This window comes from Callithrix jacchus, chromosome 3, assembly GCF_049354715.1.
Source record: "Callithrix jacchus isolate 240 chromosome 3, calJac240_pri, whole genome shotgun sequence".
In the NCBI taxonomy this organism is placed as follows: Eukaryota; Metazoa; Chordata; class Mammalia; order Primates; family Cebidae; genus Callithrix; species Callithrix jacchus.
In genome coordinates, this window is record NC_133504.1 from 73,188,934 (window position 1) to 73,207,531 (window position 18,598).

The 18,598-nt window shown below is 35.6% G+C and overlaps 1 long non-coding RNA gene and 1 pseudogene across 2 annotated transcripts in view; one reads left to right on the forward strand and one right to left on the reverse strand.

The window, feature by feature from the left end:
• LOC118152207 (uncharacterized) overlaps positions 1-18,598 on the reverse strand; it is a 177,952-nt gene that overhangs the window by 92,030 nt on the left and 67,324 nt on the right. The gene's annotated exons all lie outside the window — the stretch shown is intronic.
• Positions 12,036-13,402, forward strand: LOC100412803 (tubulin alpha-4A chain-like; annotated as a pseudogene).

An 18,598-nucleotide genomic window follows, 5' to 3' on the forward strand; every position in this document is an offset into this window, starting at 1 on the left:
GGAGTTTCGCTCTTGTTACCCAGGCTGGAGTGCAATGGCGCGATCTCGGCTCACCGCAACCTCCGCCTCCTGGGTTCAGGCAATTCTCCTGCCTCAGCCTCCTGAGTAGCTGGGATTACAGGCACGCGCCACCGTGCCCAGCTAATTTTTTTGCATTTTTAGTAGAGACAGGGTTTCACCATGTTGACCAGGATGGTCTCGATCTGTTGACCTCGTGATCCACCCGCCTCGGCCTCCCAAAGTGCTGGGATTACAGGCTTGAGCCACTGCGCCCGGCCTATTTTATTTTTAAATGTAAGAAAAAACTGAAACTCAAGTTTCAGTAATTCTCCAAGGTTACATAGTAGCAAGTGACCCATCAGAGATTCAAATCAAGGTTAGCAGAACTCTAAAGTTCAAGTAATTGTTATTCTAATTCTCCTCTCACTAAATAATATTACTATTCTTGTACTAGTAATAATATGAGATATGCATGGAAAATTTTTGAGAACTATGTGTGACTAATGGAATGCCCCTAATATTTGTTAGTTAAAATAAGGATCCCTCACATGGCAGTTGCTTAATAATGATTATTCCTTTGGTAATCATAAGACAGAAAATATTGTCATAAATCATTTTAATAAAAATATTTTAAAGAAAAAATATAAATAATAAGCAATTTTAAATAAGATTCTAGGCTTTTAGGATAGGAAAATCTATTTGGAAGAAAATGTTGAAAGAAGCATTTCCATATAATTAACTAAAATAGTATCTTTTACTATTTTGGAAAAGATCACGTCACAAAAAATTATCTTGGTTAATATCAAAAACATTTGTGTCCAAATATGTACTGTTGTTCCAAGTTTTAGAAGCCCACTAATAAAAACTCTTATAATTTTTTGTTTGAAGGAACTGAATAATTTAGAATTTCAGATACAAACAGCACTCTCAACATAGTCCATTATCTGCATATGAATGCTTCTTACTTTTATGGGATCTTTTGTCCTCTACAGTAACATTTTTCTTCAAGGTGATAGACAGATAGATAGATAACTTTTTTTTTTTTCTAATTTAAACTGGCTCCTTTTTAGGCTCTAGATTGAGAGTTACAGCCATCTGCCTGATGCTGATCTGATACTGACACTGTGAGAGTAGTGTCTGTTAGAAATACCTGGACCAAGGTTGCAGGTCAAAGTCTACATCACTTTCTGGAACACAAAAGAAAATGATAAATATACATTTGCCCCAACATTGACCCTTGAGACATAAAAGTCAAAAGTGTGACTGCAGCCTTTCCCTTAACATTACATCTTATGGAGAAGATTTAGTGATCTTGAAATTTAAAATGAAAATTTGTAAAATTCCAAGAGATGAGCAATGTCCATGTTTAGTAAAAGGAGATGAGCATTCTGAAAGGATATAGAAGAAGCTCAACAGTAAGAGACTTCTCTAGCATATCAGTGTTAGGATAGAATAATTAGAAAACTGAAAACTCAAAATTGTGCTTCTTACAACTTTTTATGCCTACTGATAGAATTTGCTTGTTCTCCCCTCTAAATCTCATGCTGAATTGTAATCCCCAATGTTGGAGGTGGGGCCTGGGGGCAAGTGTTTTGGTCACAGGGGTGGATTTCTCATGACTTGTACTCTCCTTGTGATAGTGAGTAAATTCTTGCTAGATCTAGTTGTTTAAAGGTATCTGGCAGCCCCCAGATACCTTTAAACTCTCTTTCTTGCTCTCACTCCTGCCATGTAAGACGCCTGCTCCCCCTTCACCTTCCATCATGATTAGAAGCTTCTTGAGGCCCTCACCAGAAGTAGCTGCCAGCCCCATGCTTCCTCTATGTCCACAGAGCCAATTAAACCTATTTTCTTATAAATTACCCAGTCTCCAGTATTGCCTTCTAGCAATGCAAGAATAGCCTAATATACCTGCAAATATATTGAAAATTATTTGTTTATACTCAGAGATATACCTATCTCACTTTGAAGACCACTGTATTAGAGGACTGGACTATCAAATTTATTGTGAGAATTAAGGCGTCACTTAACTTCTTTATTCTTAAGTTTCTTCATAGGTAAAATGAGAGTAATAGTTCACTTCTTGTAAAATTTTTATTATAATGAGATAAATCATAGAAAATGGCTTTCTTTGCTTGTTTCACAGTGTGTTAGACCATTGTTGCATTGATATAAAGAAATTCCTGAGACTAAATAATTCATAGAGAGAAGAGGTTTAATTGACTCCTGGTTCTACAGGCAGTACTGGAAGTGTGATGCTGTCATCTGCTTCTGGTGAGAGCCTCAGGGAGCTTTTACTCATGGCAGAAGGCAAAGTGGGAGGTGCCACACACTTTTAAATACCCAGATCTTGCAAGAACCTTTTTTTTTTTTTTTTTTGAGACAGAGTTTCCCTCTGTGGCCCAGGCTGAAGTGCAGTGGTGAGATCTCGGCTCATTGCAACCTCCACTTCCTGGGTTCAAGTGATTCTCTTGCCTCAGCCTCCCAAGTAGCTGAGATTACAGGTGTGCATCACTTTGTTCATCTAATTTTTGTAATTTTAGTAGAGATGTAGTTTCACCATGTTGGCCAGGCTGGTCTTGAACTCTTGGCCTCAAGTGATCCTCTTGCCTTGGCCTCCCAAAGACCTGGGATTATAGGCATGAGCCATCATGCACAGCCCTCGCAAAAACTTTCATGAAGGCAGCACCAAGGGGATGGCTCTAAACCATACACCAAAGATCCATCCTAATGATACAAACACCTCCCATCAGGCCCTAGCTCCAACAATGGGGATTACAATTCAACATGAGATTTGGTGGGGACATAGATACAAACTATACCACATAGCAGTGTCCATTAAAAGATAATATTTAATATTATTAGTATCATAAGGTCCACAAGTCTCTTTTTATAAAAAATGTAATAATAGATACATAAATGGAGATGAAACAGGATGCGTTACCACTCACACATTAGACCAGGTAGATTTTCACATTGATAGATTATTAGTTCATACAGTAGAGATTCATAAGAAAGAATTTAACCCTTTCAATTTCTTTTCATGATCAGAAATATTGGGTTGACACAATTAACTTGTTTTTCTCTTCTCATTGAATAATTAGCTATAATTGAGAATCACAATAGAGGTTTTACAACAATGTCTTTCAAGAGGCAAGTAAATACATTTATGACTGGCGATCCAGTTACCGGTTTATGACAAAGTTTTTCAAAGTGAAATAAAAAAGAAAAGCATAGTAGAGTGTATAACTCATGGTAAAGGTGAGTAATTTTTTAAAATAAATCATATGTGTTGATTTTATGTGAATGTAAAAAGGTAAATGTATCTCTTACAATGATTTTCAGTTAGAAAAAAAACCAAAGGGCTCTGTTTACATCCATTTATGCCCAGGGAGCCTAGGTAGAGTCACACAATGTATGATACATATTCTCCTCACCTGAAGGCAAGGGACCTTCTCTGTGACTCTGGCCTGATGCTTACATAGTTTACACTGGTTGCAAGATAATGACAGTGAAGATTGATATATATGCATGTACATATATATTACATATGTACAGGTATGTGCATACATGATTATATATCAATACATGTATGCACATACCTGTACATATGTAATACTAGATCCTTTACAGAGTAGTTACCTTTCAAATATCTATGAACCCCCTAAAACATACTAGGTGTGTCTGGCATCTACTGCATGCATAGGAAATAAATTCTAGAGGGAGGCAGTGAGTTACTTGGGGCCACCCAACAAATCACTATAGGACCAGAACTAGAAGCCACACATTTGGACTTCTACTGTAGAATTCTCCATACTAGTATCTCTCAAATACTAGTCACCTGAAGACTTATTCGGAGAGTTTTTAAAAATACAAAATCCTGGGTACCTTTAAGTTTTAAGGGATGTAAGAAGAAATGCCCTTACATTTCTGCCTTACCATGTTTGAAGTGTGAATAAAAATGTAAACTAGTATTTGTTCACCCATTGATTTAAAATATTCCTCAAAATTTTTTGTGTGGAAACATGGAATCATAAAAGTGACTGAGAGATCTGTGTCTTAAATTGTGACACATTCATTCTCAGAAGAGTGGTAACTAGGGTAATAGAAAAGTTAAGTACCACTCTAGGAATGGACTTCTTCAAGGGATAGCATAGGATACAGAACATGTCCCTTCTATACTCCATAAGCAGAGCTTATTGCCACAGTCTGTGAGTTTGTCAAACTGAATTTAAGCACCTGATTCTCTTTGTCTCACACCCAGCTTTCCTGCTTCCAGGGCTCAGCCTTTAATTCTTCATCTCCACGATATTTTAGACTTTTAGAAACTGCATACTCAGCCCACTCTTGCCACCACTGGGACCAAGAAATAGCCCATTCAATATCCCCATCCACAGCAAAGCCTCACCGCAGCCTCCAGTAACAACTATAGCCCAAGGTACTGAGAAAATCACAGACAACACTGATGCTGCTTGAGTTTGAAGAAATATGAAGACTGCACTACTGCATGCACACTATACCAAAGCTAAAGTGCCCTACGAATTAATTTATTATTACATCTTCAAGAAAAAAATTCTCCCAAAATGGAAACAGTGACTGTTACATGAGAAGCACAAATATCAATGTAAGGACATGATAAAGAGGGGGAAAAAAGGTAATATGAGACCTTCAAAGAAAAACAACAATTCTCCAGAAACAGATTCAAATGAAAAAGAAAGTTGTAAGATGCCTGAAAAAAATTAAAAATAATATTAAAGGAGCTCATTGTGATACAGAAGAACAAAGATAAACAATAGAAAGAAATCGGAAAAAATATTCAGGGTAAGAATGAGAAACTTGCCAAAGAGATAACTACCATAAAAAGGAACCAAACAGAAATCCTAGGATCGAAAGCCAATGAATGAAATAAAAAATACAACTGGGGGCTTCAACAATAGCTTGAAACAATAGCTTCAGAACTTGAAGACAGGTATTTAAAATAATCCAGTCAAATAAGAAAAGCAAAAGAATAACAAAGAATAAAGAAAGCCTATATCACATATGGGACACCACAAAAAGGCCAAATAAATATATTATTTATATTGCAGAAGGTAAAGAGAGAATGAAAGTGTTCAGAACGCTATTTAACAAAATAATAAATGAAAACTTCCCAAGTCTACCAAGAGATTTGCACATCCAGATATACGAAGCCCAGCAATCCCCAAACAGATAAAAAGCAAGAAGGTCTCCATAGTACATTATAGTCAAAATGTGAAAAAGTCAAAGACAAAGACAGATTCCTATAAACAGCAAGAGAAAAAAATCTAGTCAAAGATAAAGGAAATTTTATCAGAATAATAGCAGATTTTTTAGCCAAAACCTTAGAGTCCTGGAGAGAGTGGGGTGATATATGGGAAGTACTGAAAGGATAAAGTACTAATAGCCAAGAATACTACATCTAGTAAAGTTATTCTTCATAAGTGAAGGAAAATAGTGTCTTTCCCAGGAAAAGAAAACTGAGGGAATTCATCAGCACTAGACTAGCTGTAACAGAAATGCTTCAGGGAGTCCTATACCTGGAAGTGAAAAGATAATATCTACCATCATGAAAACACACAAAAGGATAAAACTCATTGGTAGAGCAAATATATGAGGAAGATAAAGGACTCAAATGTTACCACTACAAAGAACCACAAAATCACAGTGATAAACAGTATGAGAGAAAGAAAGGAACAAAGAATATGCAAAACAACCAGAAAACAATTAAGAACATAACAGGGATAAGCTTCCACATAGCTAGAATAACCTTTTATGTAAACAAATTAAATTCCTCACTTAAAAAATTAGGACTGGCTGAATAGATTTTTTTCATGACCCAAATTATGTGCTGTCTACAAGAAACTCACTTCACCTGTAAAGATATATGTAGACAGAAAAAATGGATGAAAGAAGATATTCCACAGAAACAGAAACCAAAACCGGCAGGTGTTTTAGATATAAAAGACTCTAAGTCAAAAACAGTAAAAAGAGACAAACGTTATTATATAATGAAAAAGGGATCAATTCAGTAAGAGGATATAACAACCTTAAATAAACACATATAAAATAATGAAGCACACAGATATATAAAGCAACTATTATTTGATCTAAACGGAGAAATAAACTCCAATATAATAATAGCTGGGGATGTCAATATCACAGTCTCAGCATTAGACTGATCATCTAGACAAAATATCAACAAAGAAACATTGGATTTAAACTGCACTTTAGACCAAATGTACCTAACAAGGACCTACAGAATATTTTATCCAACAGCTACCAAATATACATTTTTCTTACCAGCAAATGAAATATTCTCCAGAATAGACCAAATGTTAGGCCACAAAACATGTCTCAAAAAACGTCAAAAAACCAAAATCACACCAAGTATTTTACTTATATGACAGCATAATAAAACTAGAACTCAACAATAAGAGGAAGTTTTGAAGCTGTACAAATACATGGAAATTAAATAACATGCTTCTGAACTACCATTGGGTAAATTAAAAAATTAAGAAGGAATAAAAAACATTTATTGAAACAAATGAAAATGGAAACCCAATTAAAAAACACCTGTGGAATACAGCAAAGGCAATGCTAAGAGGCAATTGTATAGCAATAAATGCCTACATCAAAGAAGTAAGCAGATTTCAAATAAATAATCTAATGATACACTTCAAGAGACTTGAAAAGCAAGAACAACTCAAACCTAAAAGTAGAACTGAATGAAATAGCATTAAAAAAAAAAAAAAGGAAAGGATCGACAACAAAAAAGCTTTCTTAGAAAGGGTACTCAAAATAAATAAGCCACTAGACTAATGAAGAAAAAAGATCCAAATAAACAAAATCAGAAACAAAAAAAGGAGACATTATCATTGATTTTATAGAAATAAAAAAGTTCATCAGGGACTATTATGCACAACTTTATGCCAAGAAACTGGAAAATATAAAGGAAACTTCTAAATACCTGGAAACATACAATCTATAAAAATTGAATCAGGAAGAAATAAATAATCTGAACAGACAGAAAACAAGTAACCATATTGAATCAGTAATAAAATATTCCCCAAAAGAAAAGCATAGGACTGGATACTGGCACTGCTGAATTTTACTGAGGAAGAACTATTGTCAATTCTCCTGAAACTATTGTAAAATGTTGGGGGTAAGAAATTCTACCCTAACTTATTCTGTAGGGCCAGAATTATCCTGAAACCAAATCCAGACAAGGACACAACAGAAAAAGAAAACTACAGATTAATATCTCTGATGAAAATAGATTTAAAAAATTCTCAACAAAATATTAGTGAACTAAATCTACAGCACATCAAATAGGTAAAACACCATAATCAAGTGGGATTTATTCCATGGACACAAGAATGATTCAACATATGCAAATTAATCAATATGATACATCACATCAAGAGAATGAAAGAAAAAAACATTCTTTCAACAGATGCAGAAAAAGCAATCAATAACATTCAAAATCCCTTCATGATAAAAAAAAACTCTTAACTAATTAGGCGTAGAAATAATATGCCTCAAATAATAAATGCCATATACAACAAATTACCGGCTTACATTCTACTGAATGGAAAAAGGCCGAAAGCTCCTTTAAGAGAGTAAATGCTCTCTAAGCCTCCAGTCTCAGTTTCAGTTACTCAAAGGACTGTAACTACAATGCCCACTTTCACCATTTTTATTCATCATAGTACTTGAAGTCCTTGCCAAAGCAATCAGTCAAGAAATAAAAGGCATATAAATTGGAAAAGAGTACTTCAGATTGTCTTTCTTTGCAAATATTATCTATTATATTTTTAAAAAACCAAAAGAATCCTCCAAGAAACTCTTAGATTTGATAAAGGAATTCAGTAAAGTTACAAGATACAAAATCTGTACACAAATACCAGCAGCATTGCTACAAACCAGTAATGAACTAGCTGCGAAAAAAACAACAAGCCAATACCATTTGCCACAACTACACACGTGCATGCGCATGAGTGTGCGCGCACGCACACACACACCCCTAGGAATAAATTTAACCAAAAAGTTGAAAGACTTCTACAAAGGAAATTAAAACACTGATGAAAAAAATCGAAGAACATACAAACAAATGAAAAGACATCCATCCATGCTCATGGAAGAATTTATAATACCCAAAGCAATCTACATATTTAATGTAATTACTATCAAAATACCAATGACATTCTTCACAGAAATAGAAAAAACATCATAAAATTTCACACACATACACACACACACACACACACAATAGCCATAGTAATGATGAACAAAAAGAATAAAGCTGGAGGCATTACAATGCCCGACTTCAGTATTTATTACAAGCCTATAGTAACCATAATAGCATGGTATTGGTATAAAATTAGACACATAGACCAGTGGAAGAGAATATAGAACCCAAAAATAAATCCCTGTATTTACAGTCAACTGATTTTAAACAAAGCACCAATAGCATATACTGGGAAAATGAAATCCTCTTCAATAAATTGTGCTGGTACAACTGGACATCCATATGTAGAAGAATGAATCTGGATTCTCATCTTTCACCTAAATAAACTCAAAATGAATTAAAGACTTAAACATAAGACCCAGAACTCTAAAACTGCTAGATGAAAACACAGGGGAAATTCTCAAGTACATTGGTCTAGACAGGATTTTGTGGCAAAGACCTGAAAAACACAGGCAGCAAAAAAATAGACAAATGGGCAAGTAAAAACTAAAAATCTTCTGCACAGAAAAGGAAACAAAATAATGAAGAGACAATCTGTTGAATGAGAGAAAATATTTGAGAACTATTTATCCAATAAGAGACTAACATCCAGAAGATTCAAGGAAATCAATCAACTCAACAGGAAAAAATAATCCAATTAAAAAATGGGCAAAAGTCATAAATAGACATTCATTAAAAGAAGATGTACATATGCTAACAGGTATATAAAAATGCTCAACATCACTAATCATCAGGGAAGTGAAAATAGAAACCACAATGAAATATCATCTTACCCCATTAAGAATAACTATTATAACAAATACCAAAAAATCACAGTTGCTGGTTAAGATGTGGAGAAAATGGTACTCTTAAACGCTGTCAGTGAGAATGTAAATTAGCACAGCCTCTATGGAAAACAGTATGGAGATTTCTCCAAAAAACTAAAAGCAGAACTACCATATGATCCAGCAACCTCACTACTGGGTATAAATCCAAAGGTGAGGAAATTAGTTTAACAAAAGGATAACTCCATGCTTATGTTTATTGCAGTACCATTCACAATAGCAAAGATATGGACTTAATCTAAGTGTTCATCCATAGATAAATGAATAAAGAAAATGGGGTATTTACACATAGTGGAATGCTATTTGGCCATAAGAAAGAATGAAATCCTATTATTGGCAGTAACACGATTACAATTGAAGGTCATTATGTTACATGAAATAAGCCAGGCACAGAAAGAGAAATGCTGCATGTTCCCACTCATGTGTAGTAGATAATAAAGTTGATCAAATGGAGGTAGAGAATAAAATGGTAGATACCAGAAGCTGGGAGGGGTGTGTGGGTGGGAGGAGGGTGATGAACAGAGGTTGGTTAATGGGTACAAAAAACTAGTCAGATAGGAAGAATAAGTTCTATTGTTCGATAGTAGAGCGACTACAGTGAACAACAATGTATTGTGTATTTCAAAATAGCTAAAAGAAAGGACTTGAAATGAGCCCACACATAGAAATGATAAATGCTTTAGGTGATGGATATCCTAAAAACCCCAATTTGATTGTTACAAATTCTATGCATGTAATAAAATATCACATGTATCCCGTAAATATCTATAAATCTTATGTATCAGTAAAATAGCAACTTGCCTGGAACTGATTAATATTTTTTAAAAACAATTTATGTACTTCCAATCATACCATCTGCAGCTGATAAGTGTCTATTGCAAAAAAAAAAAGTCTCACTATGGCTTTGTTGTTAAAGGGAGTCATGACTACTATGCATATATAACATTACTGTATATTTTGTCTTATTTGATCCTTACAATAACCCTTTAACAAAGGTAGATCACAGAGTGTGTTATTTCCTATTTAGTTGAAGAACAGAAAGTTCTGTGAAATTTCAGGGGTTACCTCAAATTTGTGACTTAGAAGTACTGGACTTTTAAAGATATGGGCAGCTAGTTCTGACCATCACCTTCCTGCTGGTGAGACCGGCAACTGTCTATGGCTGAGAACTTTGATTGAAGGCTTGACAGGAAAATGAGTTATAACCACTCTCTGTTTGTTTGTTTTTACACTGCTATTTAGATGGTGAAAGCTGAAAGCCTGATTTTTATGGCAAAAATAAAATAAGCTCATGCTTTGGGAATTTCTCTACTAACTGACTCAAGGCTTCACACTAGAAGTCATAAGAATGTTTGCCTGCGTTCCTAAGTGAGAACTCAGGAGAAAGTGTGTGGCTATGATATGGGTAATAATCACTTTTAATGTCCAAAACTGAGGGACTGATATTCTCCTAAATAGAACTCTTTTTGTTTCCCATCTCAGAAAATGGTAATACTATTCTTTTATTGCTCAGGTCATGATTCTTAGAGATAGTCTTCACTCTTTACTTTCTTTTTATGCTCTACAGCTAATTCATTAGCAAACTCTGACAACTGCATGCTGAAAGTATATTCAGAATCTTAAATTTTACTGTATTCATACTAAAATCTTGTCCAAGCCAAGAATTATTTAAATGACCTCTTAAATGATGTCCTTTTTTCACCTTGATCTTCTTCACTGTGTTACAGGCAGAGTAGCCAGAGGGATCATGTTAAAACAATGGTCAGATCCTGTTTTCTCTCTGTATGGAACCAGCAAATGACTTTCTATCTCTCACAGAAGCCTAAATTCTAACAATGGCTGATAGCCTGTAGGTCATCTGCCTCTTCCATTTACCTATCCAAACTCATCTCCTACAGCTCTTCATCTTACTCTTCACCAAGTGCACTAGCCTTCTCTCTGCCTCTAATAAGCCAATATGTTTCTGCCTTGGACTTTTGGTACACATTGTTTCTTCTGTCTGTAACTCTATTGTCCCAGAGAGTTACATGGGTCACTCCCTCACTTTTATCAGTCCAGATTTTTACTGGAATATGACCTACTTAGTAAAACTTTCCTAGTCACCCGACATAAACTTGGATCCACAAGCACTCACTCCTGCTCTGCTTTTACTCCTTAACATTTATCATCATCTCACATATAGTTTATTACTTGTTTAGATTGTTTATTTTATGTCTCACCTAGTAAAATAGAAATTGAATGAAGACAAAAATTTGGTCTGTATTTTTTACTGTTGTAGGCCCAGAACTCAATACAGTTCTTGTACATAGTTGGTGCTCGATAATTATTTGTTGAATGAATGAACTTGTTGAAGGAGGAATTAACCTTCCTTATTTGGTGAATTAGGGTCTTTATTTTCTTAAGACTTTCAAAATGACAAGAAGTCAGATATTAAATGGACCAAGCCTATCATTCATTGCCTTAGGTGCTGAGTAAGAGTTATGCCAAAGGTAGGCACAAAAGAAACAACAGAAATCTGGAAATTGGTGATAAAGGTATAATAGCATGTTAAATAATTTTTTAATCAATTTAGCCCTTAATAATTTGCAAAGAAATTTTATATGCATATTAAATTTAAATTTACCACTCTAAGATTTGCAGGAAAAATAGATTATTTCCTTTTTGTAAATAAGAAAACAAAAATTTGGAGAAATTAGACAATTTGTCCAGAATCACACTATTAATACATAGCAGAGCTAAAATGAAGTCTTATCTTGAGGCTGAATCAGCCTTTCTTTCACTTTTTTCCCACACTTATTTGAATGGCACATTTTAACATCGTTGTTTTAGTGTCAGAAAAATTATAACTTTTTAAATCAAGATACGAAATGTCCTTTAAAAGATGGGTAGTTCTCACTGAGACCCATCGCCCTGACTCTACATAAGACACACCACTGGGACTCACCATGTGTGAATACATCTCAGTCCATGTGGTGCAGGCAGGTGTCCAGATGGGCAATGCCTGTTGGGAGTTCACTGCCTGGAGCATGAGATTCAAACTGATGGGCAGATGCCCAGTGAAAAGACCATTGGTAAAAGGGATAGTCCACCTTTACCAGCTTCTTCTGTGAAACCAGTGCTAGTATATGTGTGTCCTGGCCGTGTTGTGGATCTGGAGCCTATGGCCGTTGATGAAATCTGAAATGGCCCATATCAACAGCTTTTCTACTCAGAATAGCTCATCACTGCAAAAGAGGATGCTCTCAGCAACAATGCCCATGCTCCCTATACCATTGGCAATGAGATCAATGACCCAATGCTGGACTGGATCTGCAAGCCATCTGACCAGTGCACAGGACTTCAGGACTTCCTAGTGTTCCACAGCTTTGGCAGGGACACTGGCTCTGGCTTTACCTCACTTCTGATGGAGCAGCTCTCTGTTGACAATGGCCAAAAATCTAAGCTGTAATTTTCTATCTCTTCACCCCTGCAGGTGTCCACAGCTGTGGCTGAGCCATACAGCTCCATCCTGACCACTCACTCACACCAACCTAGAGCACTCAGATTGTGCCTTCATGGTGGATGATGAAGCCATCTATGACGATTGCTGCCACAACCTGGACATTGAGCGCCCAACCTACACCAACCTCAACTGCCTCGTTAGCAAAATAATCTCCTCCACCACACCTTCTCTGAACTTTGACAAGACCCTCAACATGGACCTGACAGAATTTCAGATAGACCTGGTGGCCAGAACTCATATCTATGTCCCCCAGGCCACCTATGTGCCAGTCATCTCTGCAGAGAAAGTGTACCATAGCAGCTGTTTTTTGACAGGGATCACCAATGCCTACTTTGTGCCTGCCAGCCAGTTGTCAAAGTGTGATGGTATGGCAGTTTAGGGTATATGCCTTACTGATATGGCAAGTGTGTGGCCTGTCTGCTGTACCACATAGATGTGCCCAAAGATGTCAATGCTGCTATTGCCACCTTCAAGACTAATTGCAGCATTCAGTTTGTGGACTGCTGCCCCACAGGCCTCAAGGTTGATATCAACTACTGCCCACTGTGGTGCCTGGGGGTGACCTGGCCAATGTACAGTGTGATGTGTGCATGCTGAGCAGCACAACTGCCATTGCCAAGGTCTAGGCCCACTTGGACCACAAGTTTGAGCTGGTGTTTGCCAAGAGGGCATTTGTACACTGGGATGTGGGCAAGGGCATGAAGGAGGGTGAGTTCTCCATGGCTCAGGGAGGATACGACTTCCCTGGAGAAGAATTATGAGGAAGTAGGCACGGACTCCTACGAGGACAACAATGAGGGAATAGAATAGAACAGCTGCCTGGAGCCTACTCATTATGTTTATTGAAAAATCCTTTGGAAATAAACGTCTCCTTGCATGGTTAAAAATAAATAAATACATAAATAAATAAATAAGCATTTAGTATCTTTAGCAAAACAGAACTTAATGCCCAAAAGGATATACATTTTAAAATATTTTGTTATTGGCATTGTTTTACACAGAGAAAGCATAAGAAAAATATGTAAATATTGCAAAGGATAACTGATGGGTCTTTTCTTTTTTTCATTTTGCTTTCAGGAATGTATGGGCAAACAGCCTATCTCTAGTGGAAAAATGCAGACTATTGCTATATTAATATCCACATGCAGAACACGAAAGCTGAAAACGAAGTAACTACAAAATTACACCAAACAACAGCTAAATTAAAGAAGCTAAGTATACAGCTCCATATATTTTCACTATAAAGAGAATGTATTTGCAAATTGAAAATATATGAATAATTGTCATGAATAAGTAATTGCTTTTAAAGATAAAATAATTGGAGGCTGGTTTTGTTCTCAAATTATTCAGAACTTTGTTGGTGCTTCTGAGGATCAGAGCTTAGCAATGTTTTCGAAGCTTTGCTCTTTTCCTATACCTCCAAAATGTTGTTCAGGTTTTTCCATTCTAAATAATCTGAGGAAAGCAACATTGCTCCCCTTATGGATCAAATATAGAACAAATCTGAGTGGCTAGTGACAAACTTCTATATCCCCATAACTATAAAAATTAATATGTGGAAATAATACTTTATTACTTATCTTTCTGAATCATTGTTTAAAAATATTATTTAATGGTGGTCTTTTGTTTTATTTAGGAGTTTATTTTTATACCCCAACATAATAAACAGTAGCAAATATAAATTACAGGGCATAGAAAGGAATCAGCATTTATTGTCAACTAATGACTATACACTTGGTATGCTTTTTTTTTTTTCTTTTTTAAATTTTCAGACAGCAATATATTGTTAAAGCTAAAATAATTAACAAGTTCTTATGTATATCTAGTCTAATTTCATCTCTGCTAGTTCCCATCTATCATTTGAGGTCATACACAATAATAACTCTTCAAATTAATTGCCTTTCAGCTAATTGAAGAAAGCTATTTCCCCTGGTTTTCTCTTCTTTAGGTTAAGTATCTATAATTCATTTCAAATAATTCCTTAGCAAATAAACTGCCAATTGATTATTATCTATGACCGGATAGAAATTCTGATAGGAACTCTGAGAGGAACTCAGAGACAATTTTAATGTTAAATTTTAATGTCCATTTCACCAATGAAAGAACTGGAACCCTGATGAACTAAGTAAATTTTAACTTAAAGTTAGGCTATCTTTTCTCTAAGAGTAAGAGTCTATGACTGATTTATTTGGGTAAAATAAAGTGAAGATCAGTGAATTCACATGTGAAGATCAATGAACACCTTCTGAATAAAGGTTTCTATTAATAACCATGACAGACACTTTGAAATGAATTATTATAATTCTAGATTGTGTTTTCCCACTATTTCCTAGGGCTGCTGTTACAAATTTCCACAAACTTGGATGGCTTAAAACAACAGGAATTTCTTCTCTCACAGTTCTGGAGTCTAGAGGTCATAAATCAAGGTGTAGGCAGAGTCATACCCCCTCCAAAACTTCTAGGGTAGGATCCTTCCTCATTTCTTCCACATTCTGTTGGCCCCAGGTGTTCTTGGCTTGTGAATGCAGCACTTCAATCTTGGGGCACATCACCACTGGTGTTATCCCCTCATGCGTCTGTCTCTGTGTCTCTTCACTACGACATCGATCATATTGGATAAGGGTCCATTCTACCTCAGTATGACCTCACTAAACTAATCGTATCTGCAGCAACCCTATTTCCAAATATGGTCACATTCTGAGGTACCAGAGTTAGGACTTGAATATATTTGTAGTGGAGAGAAGGCCAAAATTAAACCTTTTCAGTCGAAAGTTGACTATATCTATTTCTCCAAATCATTTTTTCCTGAAACTGAAATAAGCGTGTCTGTGAGTATGTGTGCATATGGGCATTATCCTGATAAGAGTATTTTTAGCTTTCCTCAGAGTCAGGTGGTCCACACTCTCCCAAATAGGAGAACCTAAAATATACAAATCACAACAGCATAGGTAATGTAATGAATGTTGGCAAGGACAGATCCCCATGACTTACTCATTAATTTTCCAACTTTAACTCTTTCTGTTATAGGGGCCTGTGTTCCTTAAAACTTTCAATTTCAGTGCACATCCAGAGCCTATGATTTATTTCATTCTGTGCTTTGTAACTTTTCAACCACTTTTCCTTTTTCATGATATTTGTCTCATTACTCATTTCCTCATAGTCATAAGTTCAGCTTTGCAAATAATAGTTAGATTTGTGATAATCAAACCTATAATGGAATTTAATGCTTGACACTAAGCCAGTGTTATGTTTCATTCATCAAATATTTGGTTGGGCTTATTTGTTCTATTTAGACATTGTACCAGGAAATAGAGATACAAAAGATTTTTTTTTTTAATGCTGTTCCTTTGACCTCAGGAGCTCATAATTCATGCAGTGTTTAAAACTCTTTATTGTACATATAAATCATCTGGAAATCATGGTTAAAATGCAAATTCTGACTCAGTAGGTGGGGAGGGAGATTCTGAGATTCTAGGCATCCAATTAGTTACCAGATGTTGCCTATGCTGTTGGTCTGCAGACTGTATTTTACATAGCAGAGGTTGGTACAGTCTTTCTCAACCAGACCTGGAAGAGAACTAGGTTCTAATGTCCTAATAATACATTTTCTGTTATGAATTAATTTTATTTCAGTGTGCCTAGAATGGTGTGTGATATGTACCATCCTTAAGAGAACTGTGAAAATAGTGATTAAACCTTTTTTTTTCCTTCTGTGCTTAAGGGGAAACTCATATCAATTAGGATTAAATTCAGGTTTAACCAACCAAAAGTCTGTGCAATGATTTAGATACACAAGAATTATGAATCTTAACAGAGAGAAACAGGGGTTAGCAGTCCAGTACTCTAGAGAACTGTGGTTTTTTTTCCTCTTCTGTTGTTCTCAGCGTGTACAGGCCAGGTTTTGTGCACCTTGTCTCAGGTGGTGACATGGCTCCTGCTTTGGAACCACATATCCACCATCCAGGCTAAAGCAGGAAGAAGCAGGAAAAGAAAAACCAAAGGAGAAAAACCAAAGGACAGTACCTTCTGCAAACCACTTTTAAAAAACGTTTCTGAGCAGGTAAGCCCAGCGATTTCTATTCAATCTTTTAGCATAGAGTTGGGTCACATGGTCAGGTAACTGACAGCTGGAAGTGCATGTGGAACTTGAGTATTTAAATCCTATCTGTGGCACTTTCACAGTAGAAGATGAGAAAGCAGCTGTCAATGGTTCTGGAATTGACAATCCAGAGCTATGAGTTAACCACACTCATGGAATTGGCATGCCAAAAGCTAAACAGGAATTACCCATGCTAAAATGTACAACAATAATGTAAAGTAGAAATTCTTTATAAATGTCCAAACTTTTTAGAACTTCAAAGTTATAATTTCAGGAACTGCCTATTCTGATTAGGTACAGGTTTGGTCTGAGACATCCACCCAATGCAAGTAGAAGTGTGTTTCTCCTCTTGGATTTTCTTAGTTCTGCAAATTTTTTTGTATGTAGAAATAATACCTTAATACATACATGAACATGTATATTTCACTTTTTACCTATAAAATATCAAAATCTTATGTAAGAACATGAAGTTATAAAAATCTTAACATTGTAAGTTCACTGTAGACAAACCATTTAGAATATATTATTTATTTTTATTTTTTTGGGATGGAGTCATGCTCTGTGGCCCAGGTTGGAATGCAGTGGTGCACTCTAGGCTCACTGCAACCTTTGCCTCCCAGGTTCAAGTGATTCTCGTGACTCAGCCTCTTGAGTAGCTGGGATTGCAAGTGTGTCTTACCACACCCAGCTAATTTTTGTATTGATCGGATTTCACCATTCTGCCCAGGCTGATCTCAAACTCTTGACCTCAAGTGATCCACCCACCTCAGCCTCCCAAAGTGTTGGGATTACAGGTGTGAGCCGCTGTGCCCGGCCTGGAGTAGATTATTCAAATACAGTTCTTCTTTTCCATTTAAAATCAAGTTCTGATATTTATAGCTAGTTGTCTATTTGACTTTAAAAGTCCACAAAATAATAATATCAATGTATAATTTACCATGTCTTAAATAATGTATATATTTTAATACCATTTACCCTTTTAAGCACCAGTTGAGGTCCTTATGTTTTCTATTTTCCTAATGAAAAAACTGAAGTTCAAAGAAGTTAAGTAACTACTGAATATCACACAATTACAAAATGTCAGAGCTGGATTTGAAATTACTTAGGTTTGAAACCTTCCAATGTCCCTCTCTCTTAGAAGGCATGTGTGGAATTTTGTCTTACTTGGCTTACTAATTACCTTCATGAAATTCATGATATATAGCAAGGACCCACTATTTGTGTGCATTCACTTTTGAAATTAGACCTGATTTTAACTATTAAAATATGAGCGAGGGTTATTTGTTGAAAATAAGAAATGCATATATTTCTTAACACTGTTATTAGTAATAAAAATTAAGGAAAAAGAAAAGAGCAGAGTCATTAGGTAAGTAAACAGAGATGTGGGTGATGTGTAAAGAAGAAAACTCAAATTATAAATGAATTCCCATTTCTGTGATATATAAGTAAAATAACATTTTACTTTAAAGGGAAACTAGGACATTAGGACTAAATAAAATTGAGCCATCAGCAGTTCAAACATTTTAGACAGTAAATGAAATAAAATATTTAAATTCACACCTAAAAAATAAAATTTTTGGTGGTTTTAGATAGAGACATGGCGGAAATCTGAACAATCTGATTATACAGAAAAATCTAAATTTTCCATATTTACAAATTTACCTCTATAGTACAATTACTCTTATAATTAAAACAAATTTTAAAAAAACTAAATACTTTCTTCTTTCATTCTATTCCACAAAGAATCATTAAGCATCTACTGTATTCCAGTCCTTGAACCAGGGACTAAGGCTGCACTGAGATATACATGGTCCTGATCCTACCCTAAGAATTCATTCTAGTGAGTCACAAGATGAGAAAACAATTCAAGCACAGTGTGATAAATTCATGGGGCCACTAGGGGAGTA